This window comes from Dasypus novemcinctus, chromosome 21 (genome assembly GCF_030445035.2).
Source record: "Dasypus novemcinctus isolate mDasNov1 chromosome 21, mDasNov1.1.hap2, whole genome shotgun sequence".
Taxonomy (NCBI): domain Eukaryota; kingdom Metazoa; phylum Chordata; class Mammalia; order Cingulata; family Dasypodidae; genus Dasypus; species Dasypus novemcinctus.
In genome coordinates this window covers 51,581,042-51,591,588 of record NC_080693.1, presented here as the reverse complement: position 1 = coordinate 51,591,588, position 10,547 = coordinate 51,581,042, and the positions used below count along the sequence as shown (strand labels likewise).

General features: G+C 35.3%; 1 pseudogene; it reads left to right on the top strand.

Annotated features, from left to right (window-relative positions):
* The first annotated feature begins 7,855 nt into the window (after positions 1 to 7,855).
* On the top strand, positions 7,856 to 8,428 carry LOC101426739 (large ribosomal subunit protein uL6-like; annotated as a pseudogene).
* The last annotated feature ends 2,119 nt before the right edge of the window (positions 8,429 to 10,547 follow it).

Here is a 10,547-nt window from a genome sequence, read left to right as displayed (position 1 = left end):
TATATATGATATATAATAAATAAATCAGTGGTATTGTGTCTATATTAAAACCAGAAAAAAACTTTGAAACAAAAAGCATGAATAAGAAATTCACTGCATGATAAAGAATGCAACATTCCCTAACAGGATACACATTTTAAAATTCTTATGAAGAAATAAAGTAATAGCAGATACTTCAGAAGATAAATTGTAAAATTCAAAATAATTGTAGGGTAGTTTAAGATTTTCTTAGTGATAGATCTAGTAAATGAAAAGTTAGTAAGGATAAAGGAAATGTGAACAACATAATTGACCATCTAGATACCGTGGACATTCATTGAGCTCAGCATGAAAATAGGAGGCCATGAATTCTTTTCAAGAATAAGTGCATCATTCCCCCCAATAACTGCATTATAGATCATAAATCAATCCTTAAGAAATACTTAAAATTATAGCATGCTGACTAAGAGTAATAAATTTTAATTTTAAAAGTTAACAAAAGCAAATTTAATTTTAATTTTTTAATTAATTCATGATTGAAGAAACCATTATAATGAAAATTAGAAAATATTTAGTATTAAATAACACAATATATTCAAATATTTGGGACGCAGCATAAGTAATTCTTAGAAGAAAATTTGAAGCTTTACATATGTTAGATGAAAAGAAAGGGTAAAAATAGTAAGCTAAGCATCCATTTTAATCTGGAAGCAACCATAAAATGTTTAAACACACAATGAAATTTTTTTAAAAAAATACATATTCTGGGTAGGATTAAGGACTTCAGTGTAAAAAAATGCAGGAGAATTGAGGCTATCTCCATTCATAGAGCTTAACTCTCTAGACTAAGAAGTTAGGCCACTTAGGCTAAAATTACTTAATTATTCAAGAAAATTATTTCTCAGGAAGATAAGAGTCTAAACCACTAAATCTTCACTATTTGCTTTAAGATATTCCTATGAACCAATTTGTTCTGACAAATAGTTTGCTCATCTGGGCAAACAGCTCTCTTAGCAAACAATTTACTTATCAAGATTTGCTTCAAAGTCCTTATCCACAAATATTAAATGTTTTGTCATAAACTTTGTCGAATCCCAATCATTTTTCTTCCAGACATCCAAATCTTAAAAATATTTCTCACCTGATAGCCCCCTTCTGAGACAAATCCAAGGTGCATTTCTCTCTCATGTTACTGTAAATAAACTTAGCTGTGCTTGATCAGAGGTCTTCTGGTGGTTTATTTTTTTTTGGGGGGTAGGGTGGAGGGTGAGGGTTGGAATCAGCAATCCTGGTAGTCCCAGAAATATCCAATGGAGAGTCTCTCAATGCCAGCATTCAAAATTCTTGATTTAAAAACTGTGCATTTATTTAAAACCACTTGATGGAAAGCAAATGTAGCTCAAGTGTTTGAGTGCCTGCTTCCCATGTACAGTGTCCCAGATTCAATCCCCAGTACTGCCTAAAAACAAATGAAAACACCATCTCATTAGGGAGCAGCTATAGCTCAGTGGTTGAGCACCTGCTTCCTATGTATGAGGTCCTAGATTCAATTCCCAGTACCTTTTTTTTTTTTTTTTTTTTTTTGTCTCTTAAGAATGAGCAAAAATTTTTAGGTATACTTTGAATGCCCAATCAGATGTGTGTAAACTTTGATCCTTGTCAGAAACATGCCTTATTACAAACAACACTATTGTTTATCCTTTTCTTCTCATTGAATTCTTTGAGTCTGTTAAGAGGAAGTTCATAAAATAAAGGAACAAGTATAGACACATTAATTTCATCTCTTGAAGTCCTGAAGACTGATGAGTTAAGAAAAGCATATAATCCAAGGTTCCCATAGCTATATCAATTGGTTCATACAATAGAAAGAACCTCATATGCATAAGCTGGGATAAAAAAGGCAGAGTTGGGAAAATGTGGAGGATGATTGAAGGCAACTCAAATTGCACAGGATACCAAAAAAGTTTAAAAATCTTCGGATGTTGGAAAGTTCTTTGGTGACTGTCCTTAAAATCTTTCTGATGAAAATAGATCAGATGCTAATCACATCCTATAAGCCAAGAAAGGATAAATCAGTTGGACATTTCAAGGATAGGCTCTTTAATATCTTTAGACAATATTCAGGAGTAAAAGCAAATGAGAGTATAGCTCTAGCCTCAATTTGTGAATAGATTCAGGGGATCTCAGAAACTCAAATGGGGAATAGTTCTATTGCCAAATCTCCTGCTGTTCACTGAAAATTTTGACAAGCCCATGGAACAGAAAAAGAATAAGACCTAGAATAAGCAGATATCCTTATAAATAAAACTAGTAGATTCTCCCAGTCCAGTTATTAAACATCATAGGAGGAAGTCTCTTGTTAAAGACACAGGTTCATACCATAAACAGAAATGGTATGGGGGCGGAGGGGGAAACAATTGTCCAATGCCAAAGTGAAGGAAAAAAGCAAATTAGATAATCAATGAAGGTGCTCCAAGAGGGAATACATGATCAATTTTCCATTTTGTGTTTAAATTTATAAGAAAAAATTCTCTAAGTATTGAAGGACAGCCTTGAAAGTGTTTTATTGTTGAAGATACTATAATACTAACTTTAGCCTTGCTCAGTTATATAACCTCTCCTGCAAAATCAACAAACTGCTATGGTGGAAGGTACCTCTAACAACTCTTAGACATTCTCCACATCCTAGCCAATTACTGTCACCCTTGTATATTTAACTGATAATACTTTTATCTCCTTTGGTACACTACAGCTGTTAACTTAATAGAAAGGAATCTACTGTGCAAGTGAGATTGCCAGACTAGATACTTTTTTTCCCTTCCCTTCCCCCTTCCCTGCTTTTTTTGCTGTGTCCATTTGCTTTGTGATCTTCCTCATCTATTTCTCTTTTTGTCTTCCTTTCTCGTCTTTCTCTAGGATTGAATCCTAGAGACCTCTGATGTGGAGAGAAGTTCCCTGTCAATTGCACCACCTCAGTTCTTGGTTTCTGCTGTGCTTCACCTTGACTCGACCCTTCGTCTCTTTTTTGTTGAATCATCAGCTTGCTGCATGATTCACTTGCACAGGGACTGGCTCATTGTGCAGGCACTCGGCTCACTGCACAGGCACTGGCTTTCCACATGGGCACTGGCTCACCACACGGGCACTCACGTGGGTACTCAGCTAAGGAAGTGCTGAATCAATAAATGAAAATCTAATAGAGCTATGGCACATTAACTCTTGTTCCACTCATTGTAATTCGTCGATCACCCAAGTCAAGAAACCCTACAGGCAAGGGTATATATTTTTTGCAAGAGAGTAAGACCATAATTAAAAGTTATTTACAACTTTCAAATTTGTTATAAAACAATAGTTTTTTATTTGATGTCACATGAGGTCATATAATTTACAGTCATAGTTCACTGTTCTGCCTTCTTTATTTTCCCTTTACATCAAGATTCTCCACACATCTCTGCCTTCTCCTTCTTCTGGGAAAGTCAGCAATATACTGGGAATTTATGCTGCAAGGTTTATTGAAACATCTTACTTTTTCACAAGTTCTTTACCAGGGCCTTAAGAACTTAACATAACTTGTTGATTCTACTTTTTTTAAAGATATGGATGATCTTTGGCTGTTTTCTAAAGTGGCCCTAACTTGAAGAACAATTATTTCTTTTTATTTACTGTTTTAACTCAGAAAGGGCACACACATTTCTGGGTATCATTAACTACTGTAGACAATGGGTTCCCAACTTTTCTAAAATTGCCACACCTCTTTATGACTTAAGCAAATCATCAGTAACCAAATTTCTTTCTTGTGAACATAAATATGAGCATATATTTTATAATTTAAAATTTGATTTATGTTTTCACTCAGAAATGTAGAGAACTGGAAATAGCATTGTTCCCAAACATAAACAATAAAAATAGCTGGATAAACAATAAGTCCATGACTTTTTTTGGACTCATCAGAAGGCTGTAAGAGTAGGGCAACCAACTGAAGAAGAGGTGAGTGTCTGAAAGGAAAGGAAAGATGACACATAAGATGTGGCTTAATTGGTCAAGACAGATGAACAATTGTAAGAAGAATAAGGGTGATTGGTAATTTGATGGAATCTAGGTGTAACTGGTGAGAGATGGTGAAACCCTAGATGCTGCAAATATAGGAGGCCAAATGCTTTTTCAGGTTTGCTCCATGAACCCAAATGGCTGCTCACTATACAAGTAGGTTGAATTATATAAAATTGGTTTTGATTTTGTAGTTTAAATATCATTACTTTCATAGGGTTTAACCTAATATAATTTAAACACATTTAAAAGAATAATGTATATAGTTTAGATGAGGTAGTTAACTAACACCTTAAGTAAATGTATTGACCACATAATATGTGTCAAGCATTGTCGTAAGCGTTTAACACATTGTGGTGGTTTGAAGTAGTATATACCCCAGAAAGACATTTTCTTAAATTTAATCCATTCCTTTGGGTGTGTATTAGTCAGCCAAAGGGGTGCTGATGCAAAATACCAGAAATAGGTTGGTTTTTAAAAAGGATATTTATTTGGGGTTGGAGCTTACAGATATCTGGCCGTAAAGCATAATTTACTTCCCTTACCAAAGTCTATTTCCATGTGTTGAAGCAAGATGACTGCTGATGTCAGTGAGGGTTCAGGCTTCCTGGGTTCCTCCCTTCCTCAGGCTTCTTTTTCCTGGGATCAGGGTTTCTCTCTTCCTGATAATTGCTTCTGAGCTTACTTCCCAGGGTTCCAGCTTAAGGCTTTAGCATCAAATTCAACATCAAAACTCCAACATCAAAAACCCTCAACTCTGTCCTTGGCTATGCCTTTTATCTGCAAGTCCCACCCAACAAGGGGTGGTTATTCAATGCCCTACTTACACAAGAGGTTTACTTGATTAAGTAATCAAATAAATCCAATATAATCTTATATGCCCAGAGGAAAAGATCAGTTTACAAACATAATCCAATATTTCTTTTTAGAATTCATTAATAATATCAAATTGCTACAGGGTGTAAACCTATTATAAGAAGGACCTTTTGATGATGCTATTTCAATTAAGTTGGGGCCCAGGGTGGGTCTTAAACCTTATATGGACTCTCACTGGAGTCCTTTATAGGTGAGATGAATACTACGAGAGGGAAAGCCATGGAAGCAAGAAGCTGGACACAAGAAGCTGAAAGCAAGAGAAGAAAGAGACCAGTAGACACCACCAAGTGCCTTGCCATGTAGCAGAAAAGCCAGAAGTGTCAGAGCCAGTCTTCAGAAAGAAAGCAACAGATGATGATGGCTTGATTTGGACATTCTCACATCCTCAATCTGTCAGCTAATAAATTCCCATTGTTAAAGTTAATCCATTTCATGGTATCTGCTTTGAGCAGCCTAGGAAAATAAACATATGTTAACTCATTTAATCCTTGCATTAACTCCATGAGGCAGATAATATTATTATACTCACATTTATAGATGTTATAGATGAGAACATTGAGGTCCAGGGAGATTGTGTAACAACTTAATGAGAAAGAAAATAAAAAACCAAGAAAGCACGCATGGAAAGAAGTTTTTCAACCTCATGGTAAAGGCTAGATATTGGGCAGTACAAGAAAATGAATATGGGGGTGAGGGCCTTATTCATGTATTATTTTTATAAAATCATTATATACACATTCACATACTCACAAACAACCAAAGACATAAACAAGTACAGAGAGGGTGAGAGACTGAAGCTCATGTGGTAAAATGTTAATTCACTTTATTTTCTGACAGTTTATAGTTGCCCATTATTTTATTTTCTAAATGTTTGAAGTTTTTTTTTAATTTGAAAGGAAAGATGACACAAACTTTTTATGAATAGCTTCATGATAACTTCCTAGCCTCTTTCTCCTACAATGGGTATTTATTATTAAGAGATCTTCAAAGCTCTTGTCAACACCTCTTGATAACAACTGATGCTTATATGCCAGAAAAATATCTAAGAAGTACAAGAAAAGGGCAGGTGGTGGGGAAGGGAGGATTGAGGAATACACGCACGCACACACACACACACACACGTATTGGGAATTGTTTGGTAAATATTTTAAGCTTCCAAAATTATGGAGGTATTTAGCTTCCTGCCTATGAAAGATAATTACTGTGTGAAATTATTCAGCTGAAAAGCAGTAGAAGCAAATAGAAAGCTCAGAGAAAGTAAACTAACCACTGGGAAGCAATCAATTCACTTAATTCTAACAATAAAAACATTGTAGTACAGGAACAGCTCCGAACTGGAGGAATGATCATGGTCAAAGTACCTCCTAGTTATATTTCTTTTCAAGTGTGAATCCACTGAAAAGCCACAGGACAAAGATATTTATTGGTCCTGGCGATTGTGGTTGGAATTTAACTGTTTTGAGGACAGGAATTAAAGGTATCATTTCCTCTGGAGGTTTATTCTTTCAGAGGATACTCATTTTTCCTTCAGTAAGGCTGGGAAGATGAGAACACATGAGGGGAGTGCTCCTTCCTGGGATCATTCTCAGCTCCCTTCTTTTTACTTGTTGAGTAAGTTGAAATGTGGATGCATTTTGTATTTATTCCTTACTCTAACCTGGACCAGCTTCTCTTTCTCCCTTTAGAATGTTTTCCCCAGCAAGTGGCTGCTAAATTACATGAGAGCCTGGGAATGCTGCTCTGGCTTGACAAGGTCTGGGGAAATTGGACCCAGCCCCTGGGAAAATGTTTTTGCTCTTGTTCTTCATTTTTATCTTTACATGACCTTCTTGCTCTTATGTTCCTCTTTTGTTCTCATTGGTTGCCATTTCTTTAACACTAGTATGGGCATATTCTGATTGTTTTGAGATTATCACCTGATTCTTCTTGATGACACTGAGTTAAGAGACTGCTGTCTGGGACCAATGACTGATCCGTCTGTGGGTAAAGCCAAACTAACTCATCTTGTCAGATCAGAATGTGAATTTGGTATCATTAGAACCGTACTTTTACTAGTGGAACAAATCTTTAATATCAAACTCTGAATTTGGTTCTTAATAAATCCTCATGATGATTTTAGAGTCCATATTTCAAATCAAACACCAGCTGAGGGAAAGAATCCAAATTGAATGGATCTTTAAACCTTAATCTGAGAGTAATATTTAGTGTCACTTATGATCCCTTTCCTTTTCTTCGTGTTATTTTTATTAGAACAAATATTTTGGGTCTTAGTGTTACACAGTCCAGTTTTCCCAAATGTATTAACTGCCACTTCAGTAAGAAACACATTGCATATTCCATTCATATACATACATATAAATTTATATGTGTATGCATATATACATTTATATGTATGTATGAAGCTGCTTTAAGAAAAAATTCTATCCTTTATTTGTGTGCTGCACTCTGATGCTTATATTCTAGTCTGGTTTTCCAGTAAAAAAAAAAAACATTGCTGCTTTCTCATTAATTTCATGACCTACCATCAAGTTATAAATTGTAATTTAAGGAAAACACTGGTTAGAATACATAGATATAAAGGTGTCTTATTATAAAATGTATATATATATATATAATTACTTATCTGATTTCCCTATTCTTATCTATAAAATGTCAATTTTAATACAAAGATAAGTTAGATCCAATTTGTCCAAAAGAATGTTTTTGCTTTGTTTTGATTTAAATCAGAACTTTATGTTGACAATGAAAGATTTAGGTAAGAATGGCTGAGATCAGACTTGGGGTAAAAATAAGGTGCAGCTTATTCCAAAATGATAGGCATATAAATATATATAGCTATCCATACTTTAGATATTCCTTCAGTTCTTCCTCAGTGGTGATTTGGTGAAAAGCTTAAGACAAGTATGTTTGAAAAATAATCTTTCCAGCTGTCTTTGCTGCATGTACTGTGAGCATGGAAACCATTCTCAGTAACCAGACAGTCGACATTCCAGAAGATGTCAACATCAGGCCGAAGGGTTGCAGTTCTGTGAAGGACCCCAAGGGAGCCCTGCGGAGGGACTTCAATTACATCAATGTAGAACTCAGTCTCCTTAGAAAGAAAAAGAAGACACTTCGGGCTGACAAACGGTGGGAAAATAGCAAAGAACTGACTACATTTCATCCTATCTGTGGTCATATACAGGACATGATCAAAGATGTAACATTGGGCTTCCATTACAAGACGAGACCTGTGTATGCTCACTTTTCCATCAAGTCATTATTTAGGAGAGTGGGCCTCTCATTGAAATCCAAAATTTCTTGGATGAAAAATATATGCGCAGTGTTCGGATGAGGCCAGGTGTTGATTGGTTGACATATAAAACCCAGAAAGATAAGTTAATTTTTGATGAAAATGACATTGAGCTTGCCTCAAATTTAGCTGCTCTGATTCAGCAAGCCACAACAGTTGAAAACAAGGATATAGGAGTCTTTGGATGGTATTTATGTTGCTGAAAAAGGAACAATTTATCAGGTTGATGAATAAAATCTAAAAGTTGTCACACTATGGAAAGAAGAAGTCAGACCTATTTCTGATATTTTAAAGATGCAACAAAATTTTCATCTGTTGACTTGAGACAAAAACAGTCTTTCCACATAGTAGATTCTAAGTAAATGCTGGTTTCTTTTTAATCTTCATTTGTGCTGTCATTTTTTGTCCTAATCTTATAGATAACTGAAGAAGATGCAGTCTGCTGAGATGAGTCACTGATATTTTTGTTTTCATTGAATTAGTTTTTGCCTAAATAATAATGGAAACTTTTGCTAATTGTTTAAGTTAACTTGAGATTTTAGTGACGTTTATGATAAATTCAGACAATAAGAGACAGTTGTCTTAGTCTTACCAGCTTTTACACTTAGGTTTTTCCCCACTGTGGTTGCAGCTAAAGCAGACAGAGTCTGTTTTTGGTTGATGGGTTCACCTACTGTCAGGTTATACTGATGTCATCACATCAGGGATAAATATGTAGCAAGAATGGAAGGGGGTTTCTTGCTACTTGGAAAGATAGGTATTAGAAAGTACACCTAGCTGTTACTTATTCCCTGTACCATATTCTTGCAATAATTATCTTTTTACTTGCATGCAGTTAAGACACATTTGGATTAATTTAGTGATGTTGTATGATTACTTTCATTTATGACAATTTCACAAAGAAGAAAATTAAACTTACGTGGTTTGACTAACAGGCAATAGGTTAAATCCTAAGACCGGAATCCAATTCCTTAGCAGACTATAGGCGCTCAGATAGACAGCTCAGGCTTTTCAGTATAGACCTCTTTATAGTTTACTGGAGAAGTGCTTAAAGAATATGAACAGAAATGCATTTTAGAATGATGGGTTTCAAGCATCATATTCAAAGTGAAAAACAAGAAAAGAAACAACCTCCATCATTTTTTCAGCTCTACACTCAATAATCCCCAAATGGAATGAATGCAGGATAATTGGTGGCATTTCAGGACACAATGGGAACATATAAAGAAGACCTAAATATTTAGCTATGAACTGAGCTAGGTAAGGAGTACTCATTGCTATTGCTAATTGGCAACTTGATCTATTAGTTTAGTTATCCAAAGTTAAAGGTTCAGGGCGATAGAAAATATGGGTGCCGATGTTTTGAAACTCACTCAGAAAAGGAGGGTAAGCAAGCTTCTTTACTTTATTCTGCTTTTTCTCATACCTCTCTGTGAAAATAAAAACATTAAGCATTATTAGCATAAATATTTAAATGCAATAGAATTACTTAGAGGAAGAATTGGAAAAATAATTATCTAGGTATAACTAGATTCTGTACTCATACATCAAAACTATAATAAGCTACAAATGCATCTGAATGCTGCACTATGTGTTTAAAGGTTTTATACAACTCTCAATACTAGAATTTTTTTAAAAAATTCTGATTCTATTGAAAGATGCTATGAGTTTTCTACAGATGCATTTTTCTGAAAACATGTAGATGAATCCACTGGCTTGGAGTGATTTCCAAGTTGAAGGAAAACGTAATTATCTCTGGTGAGTTCATTTCTTGGGGAGTTAAGGGTCTCAAAAATGTGTGGCAGAATTGCAGGCACCTCCAAATGGCCTTTACCTTGTATTTGTGTAATGCCTTTTAGGGAAGGATTTCACATTAACAGAACATCCCTGGAATGTCTTTCCAAGCTAGAGTGGAGATGCTAGCAGGGGATCCACCCAACTTTTAAGGTCTTATGCTGCCCCTAAGAATACAGAAAGGCATAACTCCATCTTTTTCTTTTACAAATTCTAGGGAATAAAACAATATTAATCTGATATAGTGCCATTTCTTCTAAATAATGATATACTGAGAGCTAGTAGAATCCAGGGAGCTGGAGAGGCCCAATGAATGACTATATTATCACCCCAGATGAGATGGTTCATGATGCAGATTTAACTGTGGCATTGGATGACCTACTTTTGCTGTTCACTCAAGCAGACTCTGCTTAAGGCCTAAGAGAATGGCAGAATCTGGCTCAGGAATTTTGTGCCAAGTTCCAAAAGGGCTTAGTAGCTCTGCACTGCTATGGCTAGCTTTTCATTTAAAGGTTTAGATCATCTATCCACTTATTTCTCAACGAACAGTTTACTTCAC